The 23,646-nt window shown below is 40.6% G+C and overlaps 2 pseudogenes; one reads left to right on the top strand and one right to left on the bottom strand.

Moving 5' to 3' along the window:
- The first annotated feature begins 1,252 nt into the window (after positions 1 to 1,252).
- On the top strand, positions 1,253 to 4,697 carry LOC116529923 (annotated as a pseudogene).
- Positions 4,698 to 5,604: 907 nt separating this feature from the next.
- LOC116529917 lies at positions 5,605 to 6,605 on the bottom strand (annotated as a pseudogene).
- Between the last annotated feature and the right edge of the window lie 17,041 nt (positions 6,606 to 23,646).

Below are 23,646 nucleotides of genomic sequence, written 5' to 3'. Positions count from 1 at the left end.
TGCCTTCTGATAGACTGGGTTACGCTACCAAAAATGACAATCAGGGATTTTTTAAAAATGGGGTTGTTAAATCGATTTTATATGATTACTTTTTAATCTTCTAAGTATTTGTCACAGGACTTTAAAAGCATATACTTCCCTCCCATTCTTTCTCCTCTTTTGGCTTAATAGTTGTTAAAACATTTTTCATAATTAGCGCCTGTACATTTGATTGCAGACAAATTGGTGATACTTCTAAACTATAACTATAAATCTCTAGAATTCTGTGAATTTCAACATTATTTGAAGTAGTTCTTCACTTATATATACATGTGTTGTAAATGTGTAAAATACTTTTAGCTTAGGAAGTCTTCCAGAATACAAACTACTCCCAGTTAGATATCAGTGAGTTTGAATTATGATAAAATGTTGACAAATGTTAAGTGTTTAATTTTATATAACAAGCTTATTAAATACATTTTTGTGGAAAAAAAAGTAAATGAGCTGCTCTTGCATGTGCAGCAAAACCTGCTGTGAGTAGAACCCACTGCCGGTATAAAGAAGCCCATTTGCATGGTACTATTTTGTTATTTTATAGTAGTTATTTCATCAATCATTATATGCCCTGTACCATTATTTGCCACTAACCAAGTAACTTAAGAGTGTAACAGCTATCATTCATATCTATTAACCTTTCCTTGCGTGTTTAAAAGTCATTAGCAGCATTCTGGCCAATTGCAGAATAGTAAATATTGAAAGAGTTATCTTGCCATTTGAAGTGTTTTCTGGCTAGAATAAATATTTGTTCAGGTTGTAGCACTGCCTGGATAATCACGGTAAAAAGGCAGGATCAGCCTCCAGTGCTGAAACAAGCAGGAGAAATTAGTAGGGACAGGAACAAGTTTTATGGTGGACCTCTCTTAACCTACTCTTTAGGTTTGTATTTTAAAGGGGAATTACCATTGTCTGCTCACATTACACAAGGCATTAGTAAAGCAAACCACAAAAAGCAAATGAAAAAAAAAGGTTATTTTAGGACAACAGTTTAAAACGCCCACATGCGCACACGCGTGCGAGCGCACAATGAGCCTGAATATTGCCAATCAAGAGGCCCAGCCTGTCATTCAAACTTCATTAAATTCACAGAGGTGGTTCTTCCCTCCTTGTTGAGCTTTTTCTGTACATGGAGTTTTGAAAGATAAGCTTGTCAATTGATTCTCTGCAGTTCTTTCTTCATTTCACCCTGATTGTTTTCTTCCACAGTCAAATTATGATGATAACTGACAACCAACATCTTACTGAGAGAGATCAAGATATCAGTTTCCGGTGGGTTAAAGTGCTTTTAGAGTCACTATTTTTATTTTATATGTAACAACTTCCTTGCTAAACCTTTCTCCAAGAGGTGAGATCTACACTAAGTAGATCCTCTGAGGATTCCTCTGATTTCTGATGTCTGATTTCATCTTTCTGCTTTACTGCAAACACCTCCTGTCCTGCAGTGCAGTTATATCACCTCTCAGCAGACAACTGCTGGTCTTTCTAATTCTCCTTCCCACACTCAGTTGATGATTCCAGCTGCCCTCTGGGTATCTCTACCTTGATTTCCTACTCTTACTTAAATCTCAACATAAGCCAAGAAGAACTCATCCCCAAATCTGCTCCTGCGTCACCATCTCCCTCTTACATCTCCATCCAGCGTCTTACATCTCCATCCAGCTGTGCAATCTAAGGCAGCCATATCACCTCTGTGAAACTCAGTCAACTCATCTACAAATAAGGCTGAATTATTAGATGATCTTTGATCATGTCTAAGATGCATATAACTCAGTGATGATATTTTCAAAAGGAAAAAAGAAACAGTAGGCAATAAAGTATCTGTTATTCAAAACTAACAGATTTTGTTGAATAACAACAAAAGTTACGATCTTTAGTGCAAACAACTACAATAAAGGTTAGAGAAATGCCATTTAGTATGGTGTTAACTATATTAAAGTTAAAGACCTCAAAACTCCAGCTTTTCTGAAAAATGTAAACATAAAAGTAAGGATAAATATTTGCTTTTAATTTCTTCATTTATGAAACCGTGATTACAGAAGGACTCTGAGGTTTGGAGAGTAATAGTGGCATGCTGATTTTGAAACTCCCCATTATGCACACGAAAAATAAAATAAAATCATAAGGAGGACAAATGAAACCCACAAGACCTATTCTTTCAGCATTTCTAGGAATTAGAAAACACAATCTCAAACTACCTGTAAGTACAAGAGCAAACAAATTAATTCTAACAGAATAGAGGAGAAGAGGCAGAAAAGACTTTGTGAGGGAGAGCAGGGAGGAGCTGAGGACCCAAAGGGAACACAGAAAAAACCACCCTCAGAAAAGAGTAAGTGAGACAATAAACACCAAAACGCTGAGCACAGATCAGCACCTGATAACGCACAGTCCAGCTGCCTCAGAGAAACTGTGATTCTGGAGGAGAATCAGGTAAGACAGACGAGGTGGTACCTCTTGGAGACCAAGAAGTGAAGGAAAAGTTGAAACTAAGAGTGAAAAATTAAGGATCTCGCAGAAATCAATGATAAACAAGACAAGCCAACCCTGCCTACCACCGCCACTCAACAGATGTTATAAAGGAAACTGCACAGAAGGGCAGGACTGACAAAATACAGAACCAAGGAGCCCTGATAATCAAATGAATCAAAACAGGAAAAAGTAGAAACATCCACACAAACCTACTGCAAAGCATCAGACATTGCTAATAAAAATGGGTTTCTTTTTGTTCTGAAGTCTCTCAAAAAAACCAACAATGTGAACCATGAGAATACAGGGATGCAGGGAGGGGAATATCACACACCAGGGCCTATGAGGGGATAAGGGGCAAGGGGAGGGAAAGCATTAGGACAAATACCTAATGCATGCAGGGCTTAAAACCTAGATGATGGGTTGATAGGTGCAGCAAACCACCATGGCACACATATACTTATGTGACAAAACTGCATGTTCAGCACATGTAACCCAGAACTTAAAGTAAAATAAAATTTTTTTTAACTTGCTGCTATAACACATCAATAGGAAATAAAAAACAGCATTCTATCTTTTACAACAACAACACAAAAACAATGAAGCAGAAGAAATCTGAAACATCAATACAATCTGAGTTAAATATCCTCAAACAAATACTTGTGGTTGTGAATATAAAAAAGAAAATTGTTAAATCAGAAATACAGAGCCTAAAAGCAGAAATGAACCTAAAAATTAAATTAAAAAAAAAAAGATAAGTGAACTCAGGAAAGAAATGGGAAGAAAATGAAGAATAAATTACAAGGTGCCCAGAGGGGAACGGATGCAAAAAAAAAACTTAAAGGAAATCAGGAAGACACAAGGAGATGGAATATTTTTACTGGTGTCTCTGAAGAAGAAAATGATAACCAAAGTACAGTAATATTTAAAACTATATCTCAATAAAAATTTTCCATAAGTAAAGAAGATATGTATCTACACATTAAATAGAAAAATGATACAGAATAAGCAATTCTAAAATATCCTTGTAAAACTATTAGTTAAGACTTTAGGATCATGGTAATGGAATGAATGAATTTGTATGTGAGAAGACATGAGTTCCAGGGTCAGGGGTGAATGCTATGGTTTGAGTGTTTATATCCTCCAAAGTTTATGTTGAAACTTAATCTCCAGTAGCAGTATTGAGAGGTGGGGCCTTTAAGAGAAGATTGGGTTACATGGGCTCTGCCTTTGTGAATCGGTTAATCCATTCATGAATTAGTAGTTCATTGAGTTATCATGGGAATATGACGTCTTGTGTTATCATGGGAATACAGCTTTAGAAGAACAGAAAGAGAGACCTGAGCACCCACACTCTGCCCTCCTGCCATGTGATGCCCGGTGCTACCTCAGAACTCTACAAAGAGTCCTCACCAGCATGAAGGCCCTTACCTAATGTCACCAGCAAGAAGGCCCTTACCTAATGCAGCCCCTCGACCTTCAGCTTCTCAGAAATAAACTCTTTTTCTTTACATTTTACCCAGATTCAGGTATTCTGTTATAAGAATCAACTACGGCATGAACCCCATTGACCTGTTTGAAGGTGGGAACATGATGCAGGTGAGATGCCTCTTCCTGCCCTGGCAGGGAACGCCAAGACTAAGGGGCTGCAGAGCGCTGTGGACATCACCGTCAAGTACTTGGAAAAGCAGAAGCGGAACTTCAATGATGCCACCATGAAGGCCCGCCAGTGTGTCGTTGGGCTGCAGACGGGAACCAACGAATGTGCCAGCCAGTCTGGCATGACTGCATAAGGCATGAGGAGGCAGCTCTACAACTCCAAGAACCACATCCTGTCCCCCATGGACCACTCCACCATCAGCCTCCAGATAGGTACAAACAAGTGTGCCAGCCAGGTGGGCATGATGGTTCCTGGGACGAGGTGGCATATCAATGACACCAAGCTGGGAACTGACAAGTGTGACAACTCCTCCATGTCACTGCAGATGGGCTACATGCAAAGCGCCAACCAGAGTGGTCAGGTCTTCAGCCTGGGCCAGCAGGTACAGGACCACAAGTACTGCCCACAAAGCACGGAAGCCAATGGGGCTCCCTTGGGCCACAGCGACTGTCCGGACCCAAGGGAAGTCCCTGAATATCCCTCTTACTACCAGGAGGAGGCCGGCTACTGAGGCTCCCAGCATGCTCTCTCCCCACATGGTCTCCCCGTCTGGGTTTTGGGATTTTTCTGTTTTCACCTTTTTTTTCCTTGTACAGTGCTGCCAATCAACCGAGGGTCTGTGAGTGGCATCGTGGGATCAGGCAGCAGGGCTTTTTCCCCCGCCTTGGTCCTTCGCAGGACTGAGCCACCGGGCTATGGGAGAAGGGGTCAAGGTCCTATCCCGATACGTGTAGGGTGAGGGTTCCTGCTGGCACGTCCAGGCTGTGGGCCGAGCTCAGCTGGAGAGAAAAGACCTGGGCTTGGAGGGAACTGGTCCTCAAAGGTTTTTGGTTGCCTCGCCTCTTCCCCCTTTTGTTAGCAGATCAGCTTGTGGTTTCGGTACCCGTAAAAGTTTCAGGAAGTATTAACAAAAGAAATATACACTTTTTTCCCCGAGGAATGGGGTGGGGACAGTGGAGAGGGTGCTGGGAAATGAGTCTCCTGGAAAGGGGGCCTGGCCACGTTGCTAGATATCTCAGGCTCCCAAGTGGCTGGATTTCCCTAGGACCCTCAGACCATCAGATCTCAGACCCTCAGACCTGTCCTGGGGCCCGGTGGGGAAAGTGAGGCCTGTACAAGGAAGTGGAATTCCAAGTTGTTGGCGCTAAGCCTGACCTTGTCTCCATGCTAAGCACCCCCAGGTGGTCTCAGTAGGTTTTTATAGTTGTTGTTGTTGCCCAGGCTGGAGTGCAGTGGAGTCGTCTTGGCTCACTGCACCTTCACCTCCTGGGTTCAAGGGATTCTCCTGCCTCAGCCTCCAAGTATCTGGGACTGCGGGTGCTCCACCACGCCTGGCTAATTTTTGTATTTTTAATAGAGACGCATTTCACCATGGTGGCCAGGCTGGTCTTGAATTCCTGGCCTCAGGTGATCCACCGGGCTTGGCCTCCCCAAGTGCTGAGATTTCAGGTATGAGCCACCATACCCAGCCCCTCAGTAGGTTTTAAGGAGCCCCCAGCCCTCTTTCTCCCCTTCTGGGCCTGACCAGCTATACTTCTGTATCTCTGCCTGCTACATGTCCCGCCAAGTACTTTACAGGGACCCCTGCCCGTGAAATAATGTGACATACAACTGTGGACCAAATGCAATAAAACCTCTGTAAGAAAAAAAAATAGCTGAACAACTTTAAAACCAGATGTTGTAAAGAATATGTAATATACTGGAGTCATGATGGAAGTGTCTAATATATCCAGGGCCCAATTTAGGTAACTAATCTATGTGTTTGCACAAACGATGAGGCTTAGCAGCAGAATACAGGCCAGGTGATGCGGCAGTGCAGGCTTTCTGGCAAACAGCTCTCTGATAGCACTGCCTAGGTTCTTAACCCAAGAGACTGAAAATGTGCCGATGACAGGGCAGACTGTTACATACACAAGATTGTTGTCCACGGTGGGGACCCAACAGGAAGGTTAACTTCATGGCCATAATGATCACAAGTGTTGCAAAGTCCACAAAACCTGCATCACCTAGCTGGTGAGATATTTTATTTAGTTTCACTATCCTCTTTGTTTGGAGGATGAGGGATCATCACTGTAGATCCTCAAATACTTACCAAACACCCAATCTTCCCATAGAGATTCTATCTTTTTTTAGAAAGTAGGAAGAAAGAATGGCACTTCCTAGGACACTGAGAGGTCTTGGTGAAGTCACCAGTGTGGCCAGTGCAAACCCACATGCAGGTAAGTTGGCCACCTCGCCAGCTCCCATTGACAGCAGTCCAGCCTACTACAATCATTCTTTAGGATTTGCGTGGCTGCCTTGACCTGCTCTCCTAGAGCCTTCATGGCAAATTGCAGAATCCTTTTTTCCTGCCCCAAATCAAACTGCCTCCAATGAAAATGCTGGCACTCATAGCCAATCCCAGACCAATATAAAAGTCGTATTTCCACACCCCTGGCTCATTTTGTTACCTAAAAAGTTCCTGTGAATCACATCGATCACAGAACAGAGAAACTGCCAGTACTGGAGGCAGAATGACGCAATTTTCAAATGGTTTGAAAATAGGACATCAGTGTGAATGTCCTTAAAGGAATGAGCTGCTTCGCTGTGTCAGACATGGTCTAGCTCTGCTCTCACTCTCTGTAACTGAAGGACAATCACAGCTGGGAGAGAGCGTATGTTTAATTTGGTGTCTTATGAAAAAAAAAAAAAAAGGCTGGAGGAGGCTAGCTATGATTTACTCTCTCTTTTCTCAAAAATGCTAACCCTTTCTTCCCATTTAAAATTTTAAGCCCTGGCAGAGTAGCTCCAGCCTGAAAGGAAGGAGCAGTGACCTCACCCCAGTCCGCAGGCCAGTCTCCCAGCTTCCTTTCCGCGATCTGGCACTGGGTACCATGGCTCACACCCGCACACAGACTGCCCAGTCCAGTGCTGGCCATCTGGTGGGAGGTGAGAGCATTCCCTGTGACAGCCTTGTGTAGCTTCCTCCTCCAAGCAGGAGCACCAAACAGAATCTGTCCTAGGACCTCTGGCCCTGCCTCCTTCAGTTCTAAGATGCATATTTTCTCACATGTTAACATCTCAAAAACTAGGATGCCTCATCCAATCTTTGGGGCCTTAGGATTCAACAAAAGAAAATGACCTAAAAATCTGCTCTCAAATGAAGAGATTGAGGAGAAAAATTAAATAAAAATCTAGGAAGGTTCTGAACTCAGATTGCTTTGCAAGTATCTTTAAGTTCTTGCTGCATTTAAAAGAATCTCAAAAGTGCAAATGGTGAAAAATGTTGGATGTAGTTTATGGAAGAAAGGTAACTTGAAATTTCCATCAGCTGTGAGAAAGAAGGAAAAAAACACTTTTTATCTGTGGAATACCAGCCCCTTTAAATTACCAGGCTCAGAGAGGCATTTAAATTATACCAGCAGTCAGTCTCACTCCCCTTGAGCTAAATAATTGCCTCTTGAAGCCACTTACTATGCAGGCTCTAGATTAACTGATGCCAAGTAACCATAAAATGCCATATGCTCTATAGTTCAACAATGTATAGCCAATCACTAATTAATGTGATATCAGTAAACCAAAGAGAACTCCTGAAAAACATTAGAAATCACCTCTTCTTCTGATTCATTCTTTTTTCTTTAAAAACTTGAGCCTCTCTTTAGTTCTCCGTGGCACTCTCCAAGGCAACCTGGAAGTGCGTCCTGGGCTGCAGACCTCAACCTTGGCCCGAATAAACTCTCCACACTAATTTTGCTTACTCCTAAAGGTCAACAGCTGTCACAGAAGAAGAAGACTTCAAATGCCAATCATCCAGCTCATGTAAAATGTATGTTTATCATTTTAAGTGATTCCAGCTTTAATTGACTTTTTTCCCCAAATTACTTTTTTAAAATTTATTTATTTATTTATTTAGAGATGGAGTTTTGCTCTTATTGTCCAGGCTGGAGTGCAATGGCATGATCTCGGCTCACCGCAACCTCCACCTCCCAGGTTCAAGCGATTCTCCTGCCTCAGCCTCCTAAGTAGCTGGGATTATAGACATACACCACCACACCCAGCTAATTTTGTATTTTTAGTAGAGATAGATTTCTCCATGTTGGTCAGTCTGGTCTCAAACTCAGCCTCCCAAAGTGTTGGGATTACAGGCATGAGCCACTGCACCTGGCCCCACATTACTTTTCAGTAATTTGTCACAATGACATCATATCGGAGGAATTTTACAATGAATTTTAGCTATGATTGCTAACACATAAACCATGAACACCACATAGGTAGGAAGCCAGTCTTAATCATCTTCCTATCTCTATCACCAAATCCAATGCTGAGCCTGAAGTGTTTGCCCAATTACATTTGCTTTCCCTATTTCCACTCCACATTCAAAACTGAAGTTGAAATAACAGAACCAAGAGAAAATAAACACAGTTTATGAATCACTTAACAAATAGGGAATTCCATAGGTAAACATTAAAAGAACAATAAGAGTATACAGTACCAATAGCACTAAAAATTGGGGAATAAACCTGCCTTCTTGTTGTGAAACATGTAGTTTTTTACTGTTACAAAAGGCACCTTTTCCTCTCCTGGCAATGTACATCTTATCTTCCACACAACTGTATACAACTCCAAATTCTATCTGCAAAAGAAAAACAAGTTTCCTTTACCAAATCTGAGCACTTTTTACTGTTAAATCAGTGAATTGTTCTAAGACAGTAACAAGAAACACTAGGAATAATAGATTGAAATGGCTATACTGTAGGATGCTTTCCAACCTAATCAGAGAAAGAGGTCATCAGATCTGGAACCCTTCACTCTCACCTCATTTATGTCCAGACTTAATAGCATTCATGTTACCTCTCTCCCTCTGCTCCGGAAGACAGAGCTTTTCTATTTTCTAAGGTGAACACATGCCCTGTGTGAGGATTTCTAACCTCTCTTATATTCTCTGAAAAACTGCTCCATCAACTAATGTAATACCAGAGTACGTAATGGCACACACTTGTGCATGCACACACACACACACATGCACCCTAGACAAGAGGATTTGCAGCAGATGAGAAATCATAAGGAAATGCCATGATTTTAAAAATAAGTCCAGACACTCTCTAATACTACTCCCATCAAGAGGCAGACCTAATACCTCTTGCCTTGAGTGTGAACTACACTTGGTAACTCGTTTCTAATTAAATCTTATGGAAATTCCATAAATAGTGCTAGAGTTCACTGGTTTTCTTCTTTTCTATTTTATTTTATATTATTTTTATTCATTTAAAACTGAACTGTCTTAATAATAACTATCATCGCCTTCATTTATCTATTTTTCTCTTAGCTATAAATCTATTTGGAAGAAAAATACTTAGCCATGGCTTTAAACACTTTTTCTTCCAAACAGCTAAAAATACCAAGAATGGCCAATAACATGACCAGGAAGAAGTCCAGAATTACAGTGCTAACAGTTTAGAATGATAATAATGTTTCTGTTAAATTTCTGTGCCTGTAAAAGAGCCCTAATTTCAGGATTTTCTCTCAGACTTTCTAGTTACTATCACTCTACTATATAAAGAAGTTTACGATACAGAGAATGAATTTGAGCTTTTAAATCATGCCAACAGCAAACGTTTGTCACATTAGCTTCCCAGCACCCAACCATTCCTTTTACTCTAAAGGAATCCACATACTCCTCTTTCCTACTTCCTGTCAGCTGGAGCATGCGCAAAGCACCTAAGCTTAGAAACCGCATATTTCTGCCTAGGATTTGTAATCTTTTTTTTATTATTATACTTTAAGTTCTGGGGTACATGTGCAGATCGTGCAGGATTGTTACATAGGTATACACATGCCATGCTTGTCTATTTGCAGACGACATGTTTGTATATTTAGAAGACCCCATTGTCTCGGCCCAAAATCTCCTTAAGATGATAAGCAATGACAGCAAAGTCTCAGGATACAAAATCAATGTGCAAAAATCACAAGCATTCCTATACACCTATAACAGGATTTGTAATCTTAAACTAATGAGGCAAAGATATAAGGTAAGTTAGAAAGTATTCAAACCATCAGAGTCAGAGGCTACCAGTGCTACCCCTAAGCCATGGCTCCTGTGTCCTCTCCAGATACTCCTCCTCCCACCCATGGTTCTGGCCCAAGGAGCCCACACCCTTTTCAGCTTAAACTAACTAAAGTCAATTTCTGTGTCTAAAATCAAAATGTTTGCTTAGTAGAAGTGACTCCAACTTAGATCTTATTTTATCATTTGAAATGAAAATAAGAAGTACCTGTGAGATGGATGCTTTTCCTTTATGGAAGAGATAAACATTTTTTCAACTTTTTGGTCAGTAGCAGTTACCAGATCAGCTAGAAAACTTTTCAGCAAAATATTCATTCCAGTTTTAAGAGCATCACGAACCATCTAAAAAGGATTTTTAGAAGGCAAATAGAAAAGCATAAATAATTTTAAATCGAACAAAAGGTAAAACACAAAAATGGTGTAAAACATTCCATTTGACTTTAAATGACATTCCTTAAAGATATTCTTAAAGAATTTCTTACAAAAATGTCTATAACATAAGCCTTCAATAATTGTGACCTTTTAGGTACAGAATTATGTAATCTAACATCCTATTTTAGCTGCATAACTGTCATCACAAGACGTTTAATGATATAAAATTCAAGTACTCACTGTAAAGTGTTTAGTAAAAGGAAAACAAATGCAGACTGATCAAAATACATGTTTTATTTAATAAGGCAACCACACACTGTTCACACACATCACATTATGGCTGACAAAGTTTTAATTCATACCTCTCCAGCTTGTCTTGCTAGGATTACTGCATAATCCATGCATTTCTGCCAAGGATCAGCCATCTTCTGAAATATTTAACACATGTTAGCACAAAGTAGTCAGAATTCTCTAAAAGTCTTAATTATAGAATAGTTTTTTCACCGAAAAAATCTTAATTAGCCACAGACTTTCATTTCGAATTTATCCCTCTGCCCTGTTCCAGAGTTCAATTTTTTTCCCCAAGATCTACTCCTAGACCAATTAAAGAACATTTTTTACCTGATTACTTCACTGCTAATGCAGAAATAAACAAAAAAAAATTCTATTAAATTGTCTCCAAATGTGTTTATATCATAACACATTAAAAAATGAAACACACTCTCCAGTCCGTGCCTCCAGGATGACAAAGAAAAGAGGAAACAAAGGTCGTGCCAAAAAAAGGGCCGAGGCCTCGTGCAGTCTATTCGCTGCATGAACTGTGCCTGATGCGTACCCAAGGACAAGGCCATTAAGAAATTCATCATTGGTAGTATCACATGACACTGGAAAAAAAGGAAAAAAAGAAATTCGTCATTGGAAATATAGTGGAGGCCGCAGCAGTCAGGGACATTTCTGAAGCGCGTGTCTTCGATGCCTATGTGCTTACAGAACTGTATGTGAAGCTACATTATTGTGAGTTGTGCAATTCACAGCAAAGTAGTCAGGAATGGATCTCATGAAGCCTGCAAGGACCCAACTCCCGACCTGATTTAGACCTGCGGTGCTGCCCCACAACCCTCACCAAAGCCCATGTAAAGAGCTGAGTCCTTAAAGACTGAAGATGGACTATTTTCTGGAGAAAAATAAAATGGAAATTGTAGTTAATGTTGCATGTTGAGTGTATCTGTGCCAGATAGGGTGGGAATTTTGTGTGTGTTAGACCAAGTGAGAAGTGACACATACAATATTCATGGGGAAGAAAGCTTATTCATGTAAATTCAACCTTAATTGTTTGCAATCATATCCCTGGACTTCACAATTTGCATAGCTGTGTGAAATAAAGGTAATTTAGGCAAAACAACGACAACAAAACATTGGTTTAGGAAACTGAGAAAAAGGACATAAGAAACATTTTTAAAGATAGGTAAATGTCTGGGCAAAGGATAAAGGGAAGATAAAAGAAAGAACACTGGGAATACTGAAATAAAAGAGCTTTGAAAGGATGGAGCAAGAGGCACATGTTCTAACTAAATGCCAGGCAGGCAGGTGTTCTACACAGGAGATTTATTTTTTAATAAGATTGTAAAGATCAAGAACTTAAGGCTTAGAGACGAGAACTTTTTTACCCAAGATGATAGAGAGAAATAACACGGTAAGCATTTGAAGTGATTTTAAATTCCACTGTTCTTTCTATTACGGGATTCTGAGAAAAGAAAATTCCAGGACCACAAGAATAATAAAAAAGGAAAAATGAAATGTATTTCTCTGAGATTAGAGAGGAGGAAAAACAACAACATATATTTGTGTTCTGAAGTGTCCAGCTTTTCACTGACTTCTGAAGACTAGAATAATTCATCAGTAGCTTGATCACACTTTAAAGACTATACCTAGCACAGTGAAGCTTTTTAAGCTGTCAAATTCCAAAAATGTGGCCTCAGTATAAAGAACCCTAGTTTTGTCTCCTTTACAACTGAGAATAGCTAATACAGAGATCCGTCTTGAAGATACTTAGAAATCCCTGTCTTGGGGCTCACATTATAGGAAAAGGGACAGGAGAGGCAAAAGGATGGCAAAGGACAGATACAGTGAGTTCCTGCTTGTTGCTTTTTCTTCTTGATAAAAACATTAAAAAAAATTTTTAAAGGAGGTCACTCTCTGAATCTTATAAGTAACTTCTGAGAGATCTTCAAGAATTGTTATCAAACTTGTTTTTTCATTCTGACACCCATTATGCTCTGCTAGTCTTAACAGAACTAGATGTTCTCAAGCTGCACCTGGTTTCCTGCCAGAAATGGCTTAAGCCACTCACACCCCGACCTTCTAACAGCACTGCTGTCACTCCTACCAATTCTTAGGGCCGATTTCAAAAGCTACCCTCTCTTCTAGGGATTCTGCACTCAGAAGTCACTATGTGTTTCACCCTTCAATTGCTGTTTACTGAGTACCTATTATATGCTATACACTGCACCACAGGGAGGAAAACCAGGTCCCATTCACACTTACTATCCAGAAGGGGACTCAGATATTAATCAAAAATGCACAGACCACGTGTAAAACATAACTGTAATAATAAAGGCTAAGGAGAAGAAGTGCAATGAGAAGCATCTAACAGAGGAGTTTTCACCTAGACTTCAGCATCAGATCAGGTTTCCCTGAAGATAGAATTAAACCAAGATGAAAAGAACAAGTGAGCAGGCATGAACTCACTCAACTGCAGGATGCCTGGTACATGAAGACTAACTGAAGGGCCTAAGTGTGACAGCTCAGAGAGCAAGGGAATCAGGAGGGATAAAGCTGGGGAGGTAGTGGGGATCATCCCTTATAGGACCTCCGGGATAACACTTTGATGGAAGACACTTGAGGTGTCACTGCATTGTGGCTACTGAACAGACAGGCAGAAAGTAGGTGTGAGTAGACAGGTTAGCAGATTTATATTCAGGATGCAGTAGTGCGGAGGAGACCTGATGATTGGCTGAAACCTAAAGAGGGAAGTTTTGCTAGTGGAGAAGTTAAGAGAGTCAAGGATCTGTTTTGGGAGATAAAACTGGGGGAGATTCAGTAACAGATTGACTATGGAGTATGAGGGAGAGGAGGAGTTCAAGGATGCCCACACTTTCCAGTCTGGCAACTGAATGCTCAATGGTCACATCTACCAAACAGGGAGTAACAAAAAAAGAGTCAAGTTTGGGATGTGGGTAAGAGGTTGGGAAATTAAGAGTTCAATTAGCAGAGATATGAGGCCTTTGTGAAATCAAAAGAGGTCAATTATTCAGATGAATAAATGGAACCTGAGCTCAGAGGCGAGGTTTGGCCTGCAGATAGAAACATGTAAGTTACTTGAGTAGACAGCAACTGAGGTCCTGAGTCTGGACTTCATCAGATAGGCATGATTGACAATTGTGTGGGAATGTCATCCCACAGAATCGGTATGATCTCATACTAATAGACTGGGGGAACCCAGTGAGGCCTGCCTCTTCAAATTCTTCTTGGTTCCCCTTTGCAGCATTCCTTCCTCCTGCGGGACCCTTCTGAAACGGGAGTCTTATGACCTACAATCAGACAAGGCAGACCAGAGAATTTATTTATAGCCAGCTACAAGATAGAAATATAGGGGAAGATCCCTACCTTGGCGAGAAAAACAGCAGAGGAAAGGAGGGCAGAAGAAGGTCAAAAAGAGAAATTCCATTTTCTGGAGGGTTGCAGTGCCCCAACATTATAACAAAACACTGTGACAAAGGCTATGGGAGATATGAGCCAGGAATACATATATTCTGATATACACGTATGCATCATATCACATCACAAGTACATTTCTTGATGGAAAGGGGCCGTAGTTTACTCACTTTCATTTTCTCAAATCTATGAACATCTGAACTGCTTCCTGCTGTTTCTGTCCTGGTCACAGTCTCCCAGCGTGGGAGCCAGGTTACCTTCCTCTCGGCCACCTGACCCCAGAAGCGCGACTGGCGCTGCCCCATCTCTTACGGGGACTACCTGTAAGTGATCTTTCTGCCATCTGTCTGCCACCTGTCCCTAGCAGCGCGACTGGCGCTGCCAGTCACCCGGGCGCTGCTCCATCAACGGTGACTACCTGAGCCTGGGAACGCACCAAGTTTCTCTGAGCTCTTCCGAGTAGGGAAAATGAAAAGAGGCAATTATTCCACAGAAGCTACCATAAGGGATAAGCGCTGTGGCGTCCGCGAACCGCTACTCCAACGTCGGGACTGTTCCTGGTCACCCCAGCACAGCTTCAGATAACGTGGCAGCAGGAGTCACCCAGGTGGGGCCTCTGCCCCTTGCGCTGACCGCGCACCGCGCCCGCTCCTGTGGAGGGAAGGAAGCGCCCACCGAACCCAGAGAGGGTGGCGAGGGGGTCGGGGAAAATAAAGGTCTCACCTCGAGTCGGAGGGCGTCCTGCCAGCTGGGTGCTGGTGCCATCCAGGCTCAGTGCTTTGGGAGGCAGAGGGGCTGCCTGGGACCGAAAGATCCCCGCTTCGTAAGCCCATCAGTGAGGGGCCGTGGTTGCTTTGCCGGGCCCCGCCCCGACTGTGCCCCGCGGGGGCTCTGCCAGGCCCGGGTCCTCACCGCAGGAGCCTCAGATCTGGCCTCTTCTTTCTCAGTTCTGGTTCTTCTAACTTCTTTCTCCTGCTCACCCTTTCTTCTCTAAATCTTTTTAAAATTCAATTCCTCTTTTTCTCTTTTCTTCTTTGCACTTTCATTCACTCACATTTTCCCATTTCGCCTTCTTTTATCCTTTCATTTTTCCGTAGTGCCATTTGACAGAACACAAATTGGAGCTATGACTTCGGTTGATCAGCTTTTATTTGCCAGCGCTATTCCTGGTAAACTTATAGAAATTTTTTTTTAAAATAACCAGTAGCCAGGGCTAACTCTTCTTTTTCTCAGCAATGTATTTAGATACCATTTATCGAGAACTGACTATGCTTTCAGCAATTGTGGTTTTATATGCATTATTTTAGTTAAATGTTGCTCAAGGTATGTATAATTAGCTTCATTATACAGATGAAGAAACTGAGGTTCAGAGAAGGTAAGTGATTTGTCCTCAGGTCACGCAGCAAGAGCAGAGAGTGAAACACACTGAACCCAAAGTGTTGGGGCGTAAAAAACGACACCCCAAAATTAAGACCTCAGAAGCAGCCTCACACACACACAAAAGTTATCTGACCTCTCTTGCCTTCCTGTCTCTGACCCCACATTCTCCCCCAAGACTTGCCTTAGAAACTGGAATTCCTCTTCCCTACAGCAGGTCCTAGAAACCTAAAGATATTATTCTAATCCCCCCAACTTTTTGTGTAAAAAACACCATGTGACTGAGCGCGATGGCTCAAGTCTGCAATCCCAGCACTTTGGGAGGCCGAGGCGGGTGGATCATGAGGTCAGGAGTTCGAGACCAGTCTGGCCAACATAGTGAAACCCGTTTCTACTAAAAAAAAAAAAAAAAAAATACAAAAAAAATTAGCCAGGTGTGGTGGTGTGCACCTGTAATCTCAGCTACTCAGGAGGCTGAGGCTGGAGAATCACATGAACCCAGGAGGTGGAGGTTGCAGTGAACTGAGATCACGCCATTGCACTCCAGCTCGGGCAACAGTGCGACACTCCATCTCAAAAACAAACAAACAAACACATAAAGAAATTATCGGCCGGGCACGGTGGCTTATGCCTGTTATCCCAGCACTTTGGGAGGCCGAAGCGGGCAGATTACAAGATAAGGAGATGGACCATCCTGGCTAACACAGTAAAACCCCATCTCTACTAAAACTACAAAAAAAAAAAAAAAAATAGCTGGGTGTCATGGCATGCACCTGTGGTCCCAGCTACTTGGGAGGCTGAGGCAAGAGAATGGCTTGAACTGGGGAGGCAGAGGTTGTGGTGAGCCGAGATGGCGGCATTGCACTCCAGCCTGGGAGACAGAGCCAGACTCCATCAAGGAAAAGAAAAGAAAAAAAAGAAGGGAAAGAAAGGAAGGAAAAAGAAAGATGAAAGAAGAAAGAAAGAGAGAGAAAGAAAGAAAGAAAGAAAGAAAGAAAGAAAGAAAGAAAGAAAGAAAGAAAGAAAGAGAGAGAGAGAGAGAGAGAGAGAGAAAGAAAGAAAGAAAGAGAAAGAAAGGAAAAGAAAAGAAATTATTTGACTCACTTTTTCTGATTGTAGGTCAGAAGACCCCCATTCCAGAGAGAGTCTTGCCCAGTGCCCAGAAGGAAGGAATGCAGCAGAGAAGCCAAATAAAATCTAAACAGACAGGCTTTGCTGGGTTTCCCCACAGTCTATCAGCATTACATTATACACTTTTGGTCCAATCCTATTTCTACACAGCCAGCTATACTTTGAATTTAAACATAAAAATGGACTGTTCTCCTGTATTTTGGGTCTCCATGTCACTTAAAACTATGATCAAATGAATTCGTATTCTTCTCTCCTATTAATCTGTCTTATGTTAGTTGATTTTCAGCAAACATTCAAAGAACAAAGCAGGAATTTTCCCTTTGGTTCTACAGAAGTCTGCATGCAGAGAATATGTGGTACAAGGAGGTTACATTATACTAGGTACAAGGACTAGTTTATGGTCCTTGAAATGTTTCCTCTTCTTGAAGGGGGTGCATCATGGCATATACATCATCATAATGCAAAAAGTGTTTCACAGATATCAGCTGTCCTAGGAACAGAAAAGTGAGCTATTTGGTTCCTTCCTTAGGAAGCGATTGTTTCTCTTCATTTAATTAAAGGACAAGATATTGTCACAATCATGTTGCCAATGAAACACTTCCCAGAGATGAATGATGTGAACTGTGGACCCAATTCTCACACCCCACAAAGAGCAAGAAACTTGCCTTTAATTGGGTAAAGAATGATGCCTTGGGTATCTGGTTTGGATATCTCTATTTGCCTATTAGATGATATTTTTGTTTTGTTGAATTTTAAAGACAAGCCTTCAGAAACTAGCTATTTGGTTCTTCATTGTCAATCATCTTAAAACAAAACTCTTGCCAAGTGCAGGGTGACAAGTGTTAATTCATAACTAAATAAAATTTTCCAGGCTTTTGCAGAAATGCCATCCATCATCTTTTAACCTTTTTAAATGAATGTGATCCCACTGATTTGGCAAAGCTGCTAAAATCAGTGTAACCAATTTGAAGCAAGAGAGATTAAATATCACCTATCTTATTCCCTCAAATTATGACATTTCAAGCTACCTGTGTCAGGTGAACAAGAAGCTCATTTTTTTTCTAGAGGCCTTAGCATCTACCTCCCAGTTGTTCTGAGGTAACTTAGATTTGTTCAACCCAAAGAGGCTGTTCTGCTTCCAAGTGCCTTCCTGAAAGCAAAATGCAAAATCTGCCAGTGCACAGGGAAGTCTTAGTGTTTAGACTCGATTGTGGCAAAGCTGCAAACTGGTCTCACAAATCCAAAAAATCTTTTGTCCAATGTTGTGAAATGTAGTTCAGAAAGCTGCAGAGATCTCAGTACAGGACGCATTACCCCTGAGGTCCCAAAGGGGCAGTTTTTAGTACTACAGTCCCATCTGCAGCCACTGTTCCCAACCCTAAGGACATCTGCTGTGTCCAGGTGGTTGTGAGGGGCACGGGAGAGTAGCACAAACTCTGCTTCCTGGCATGATGTCCAGCTCCTCACTCTTCCAACCTTCCCTAAGGGGAGTTCCCTCTTGGAGGCCTTTGGTATCCTTTCCTGTCAGCTGACTTCCATCTATGAGAGAGGCTGTAATTACGCTGAACCTCAGAATGAAGGAGAGGTGAGATCCAATGCCCCTGACACCTCCCCAGACAGCTGAGTGTACACAAGAGAGTTCTAGGGAAGGGTGGCCTTTGTGAAGCCACAAGAAGGTTTGTTATTCTTTCCCGAAGGCAAGGATGACAGTGCTTACTTGCCCTGTATTTGCATAATAAAGAGAGGCCACCACAGGAATGGGTGGGCAATTTCCCTCCCTAGAAATCATGGGCCTCTTGCCAGCCACACTTAGTCTTTGGAGTTGACTTCTTTTAAATGACCTGTCTCTTCATTTAAAAAAAAAAAACATGCCAAGATATTCTCGGTTAATTGTTAATGATTTAAGTAGGCTCCGGCATAAAGTAATCAAATTTATATACACCATGGCAGCTGGTCAGGGTGGAGTGTCCAGGATATCTAATAAGGTCTTATGTTTTGCCACCACAATAAAGTATCATATTCACATTGTACTACATAAAACGTTCTCAAACCAAGACAACTGAGAAGTTACCTCCTTCCTCTGAACTCCTGCGTAGCATTCTACTGTTGGAACCACTCACTGGATGCTTTACATTTATGGTTTTGTGTATATGCACGCACACGTATTCTTCCTCACCTCATGTCAATTTTGGTACCAAGTCATAAGTGGCTTATGCATGGGCATCATTGCAGTTATTCTTTGACCCTCCCACAGTGACTGAGTAGAAATTCAGCAATGCTTTAATTGTTAGGTGAGGCAATTTCTTTTTCTTGTATCTTCTAAAATAAGCATACATCTTTTCTTAGCCTTGTAAGACCAAAAGGATCAGTAACATTTCACATCCAGAACACATGACTACTGTAAAAGGAGCCACAGAGGCTAAGTCTGCCTTGGACTTGGAAAAGACAGCTGAATAATGACCAGGACTAAGAAACTATTTAACATCCCACTTTCGATAGCAATGGTTTTACAAACCTCACAGTTGTTCTGAGGTAACTCAAATTTGTTCAGTCCAAAGAGGCCGTTCTGCTTCCAAGTGCTTTACTGAAAGCAAAATGCAAACTCTGCCAGTGCACAGGGAAGTCTTAGTGTTTAGACTCGATTGTGGCAAAGCTGCAAACTGGTCTCACAGATCCAAAAACTCTTTTGTCCAATGTTGTGAAATGTAGTTCAGAAAGCTGCAGAGACCTCAGTACAGGACGCATTACCCCTGAGGTCCCAAAGGGGCAGTTTTTAGTACTACAGTCCCATCTGCAGCCACTGTTCCCAACCCTAAGGACATCTACAAACAAGAAGATGCAGCATACAAACTTTAGCAAAAAAGTGCCCCAGTGAGAAATGGGAAGCAGGAATTAAGAGACCCAACAAAAGCACTGCTAGGTTATCCGTTTTTAGAAACATTAATCCCACTCTTAAAGTCAGATAAATCCTTGTGAACATTAAAATAAAACTCAGAGGTCTAATAATTCTAAGAAATTTGCTTTTTCAGGTTTCTATGTTTGATGACTATTTCAACTGATATTGGTACAAGTATGAAAAGGAATGATGTTGACACAATTTTAGAAACAGGAATATGAAACATACCTGACAACCTAACATCTTACTGTATATATAGGAATTGACAGGCATCATGATCAGAGTCAATAGTGTTGATCTGCAAGTCAGGCAATGCCACAATCTGAGACAAAAGAAATCCACAAAATGGCCTCAGAAAAAAACTGTGCATACTTATGGACAGAGGGAGACTGCAAATGATAAAGCAAACAGGACAAAGGTAGATAACTGGTACACTTGGGTAGTCTATGAAAAAGTTCTATGTACTCCTGACCTCAGCTGATCCACCCACCTCGGCCTTTCAAAGTGTTGGGATTACAGGTGTGAGTCACCGCACACAGGAGAGAGCCAATTTCTGCTCTCGTATTATCTCCTTCTCTCTGCTCTTTAAAAAGATTTTCTCTAATGTTCTCTTTCCAGCTTCTCACATAGGATGGAAAAAACTGTTTTCAATTTAGTTGTTTAGATGTGATTTTTAAATGATCTTTATTTTGAAACAATTTCAAACACAGGCAAGTGACAAACAAGAATGCATTAGAGTCAACAGCAAAATGAATGAAGTAGAAGGAAAAATTAGTGAGCTTGAAGACAAGCTATTTGAAAATACACAGGCAGAGGAGACAGAAAAAGGAATAAAAAAGAAGCATGCCTGCAAGATCTAGAAAATACCCTCAAAAGTGCAAAACTAAGAGTTATTAGCCTTAAAGAAGAGGTAGAGAGATCAGGGTAGAAAGTTTACTCAAAGAGTTAATAACAGAAAATGTTTTAAACCTAGAGAGAAGTATCAATATTCAAGTACAATAAAGTTACAGAACACCAAGCAGATTTAAGCTAAGTAAGACTACCTGAAGGCATTTAATAATCAAATTTCCAGTGGTGAACAATAAGTAAAGGATCCAAAAAGCAGTAAGAGAAAGAAACAAATAACATACAATGGAGCTCCAATACATCTGGTAATAGACTTCTCAGCTAAAACTTTGCAGTCCAGGCGAGAGTACCATGACATATGTAAAGTGCTGAAGGAAAAAAACTTTTATGCTAGAAAATTATATCCAACAAAAATATCCTTCAAACATAAAAAAGAAATAAAGGCTTTTTCAGACAAATGAAAGCTGAGTGATTTCAACAATACCAAGCATGTCCTACAAGAAATGCTAAAGGGAGTTCTTCAATATGAAAGAAAAGGATATTAACAAGAAATAAATCATTGAAGGTACCTAATTAAATGGTAAAAGGAAATACACAGACAACTAGAAAATATCATGACACTAATTGTTGTACGTAAACTACTCATATGATGAGCAGGAAGACAAAAACATTAACCCGTCAAAAATAATAAGTACAGAAACCTCTCAAGACATATACAGTATAATAGAGATAGAAAATAAAAAGTTTAAAAAGTGGGGAGATAAAGTGTAGAGTTTTTATTAGTTTTCTCTTTGCTTGTTTGTTTGGCTGTTTTTGCAATTAGAGTTATGTTGTCATCAGCTTAAAATAATGGATTATAAGGTGTTATTTGTGGCTGGGTGCAGTGGCTCGCGCCTGTAATCCCAGCACTTTGGGAGGCCAAGGTGGGTGGATTGCCTGAGATCAGGAGTTAGAGACCAGCCTGACCAACCTAGTGAAATCCTGTCTCTACTAAAAATACAAAAAATTAGCCATGCATGATGGCAGGTGCCTGTAATCTCAGCTACTCGGGAGGCTGAGACAAGAGAATCACTTGAATCCAGGAAGTGGAGGTTGCAGTGAACCGAAATTGAGCCATTGCACTCCAACCCAGGACACCACCTTACCCCAGTTATATTATTGCTTGTATCCAAAAGACAGGCAAAAGCAAATGCTAGCAAGGACATGAAGAAAAGGCAACCCTTGTACAGTGCTGGTGGGAATGTACATTATTAACATAGCCGTTATGGAGAACAGTATGGAGCTTCCTCAAAACACTAAAATAGAGCTACCGAATGATCCAGCAATCTGACTGCTAGACATATACCCAAAAGAGAGGAAATCAGCATATTGAAGCAATATCTTTACTCTTAGGTTTATTGCAGCATAATAGCCAAGATTTGGAAGCAAACTATATGTCCATCAACAGACAAATGAATAAAGAAAATTCATACATATACATGATGGAGTATGATTCTGACATAAAAAAGAATGAGATCCTGTCATTTGCAAGAACTGGAGGACACGGTTGGAACTGGAGGACATTGTTAAGTGAAATAAGCCAGGCACAGAAAGACAAACTTCATATGTTCTTACTCATTTGTGGGCACTAATAATTACAATAATTGAACTCATGGATATAGCAGAATGATGGTTGGGAAAGGTAGAGGAGAGGCAGGGGGAGTGGGGGTGGTTAATGGTACAAAAATATACTTCGATGGAATAAATAATATCTCACATTTGATAGCACAACAGGGTTACTGCAGTCAACAATAATTTATAGGACATTTTCAAATAACTAAAAGTGTATCACTGGAATGCTCTTAACACAAAGAAATAATAAATGAGGTAATTATTATGCATTATATGAATATATGAAAATATTTCATGTGCCCTATACATGTATATATATACTATATGCCCATAAAATTTTTTTAAAATTTAAAAAATTTTAAATGAGAAATATGATAAATCCAGAAAAAATACATCGTATTATAATAACATATGATTTATTTTCACACTATTACAGTAGCAGCAGGTGTCACTTTTCCAGATGGCCTTTCTTTGTTTCTCTGCCATACTCTCTTGTTTGTGCAAAGACCAGTCTAGCACCCAACAAGACCCTACACTGTCAAAGCGAAATAAATGTTTGTTGAATGAAAAAAAAATACACCAGGTAGTTCTTCAAATTTATTTGACCATGGAGCTAATGTTTTACGAGCCTCTGTCTAGAAAGCCTAATTCTCAACAGAACATATTTGGGAAAATATTGGCTTACAATATTAAAAACATAATTCAACAAGTAATTATGAGCATAAATTATATTCTAGCCCTACAGTAATCAATCTATGCTTATAGAAAAGTAGGCTAAAGTTCTAATTTCAAGTAGTTTGTAGGCTTTTGGGAAATAAACAACAGAAAATACGTAGCAAGTCACAGCGGTTTACACAGAATATAAATGAGCATTTGCCTTAGACGAAATAATTATTTAATATTCAATATAGAGTCTGACACATTTATTCAATTCAAGTTTCTGTTTTGGTGACCAGTCACCATTTCATTTTTAAGGATGTAAAATATTTAGCAGGAGAAGAACCCTTTCTTTCAAACTACAGTATTCCCCAGTGAAAGTCAAAAGAAAGAAATGTTATCTCAGTCGACTCATACCTTTAATTTTACTCTTTCCTTCTCTTTCAGTAGTGAATAAAACAACTGCCTGACTAAAGAGGGGGTATCTTATGGTTTAAATGACTAAAGATACACCCTATAATCCCAGCACTTTGGGAGGCCGAGGCAGGCAGATCATGAGTTCAGGAGATTGAGACTATCCTGGCCAACATGGTGAAACCCTGTCTCTACTAAAAATACAAAAAAATTAGCTGGGTGTGGTGGTGGACACCTGTAGTCCCAGCTACTTGGGAGGCTGAGGCAGGAGAATTGCTTAACCCAGGAGGCGGAGGTTGCAGTGAGCCAAGATCCCGCCACTGCCCTACAGCCTAGGCGACAGTGCGAGACTGCATCTCAAAAAAAAAAAAAAAAAAAAAATCCACTAACCAAAATAATGAAAAAGAATCTCTAGAAACAAGTTTC

This window comes from Sapajus apella, unplaced genomic scaffold, assembly GCF_009761245.1.
Source record: "Sapajus apella isolate SASKATOON/1434 unplaced genomic scaffold, GSC_monkey_1.0 scaffold3, whole genome shotgun sequence".
In the NCBI taxonomy this organism is placed as follows: domain Eukaryota; kingdom Metazoa; phylum Chordata; class Mammalia; order Primates; family Cebidae; genus Sapajus; species Sapajus apella.
This window is presented reverse-complemented; position numbering and strand designations above follow the sequence as displayed.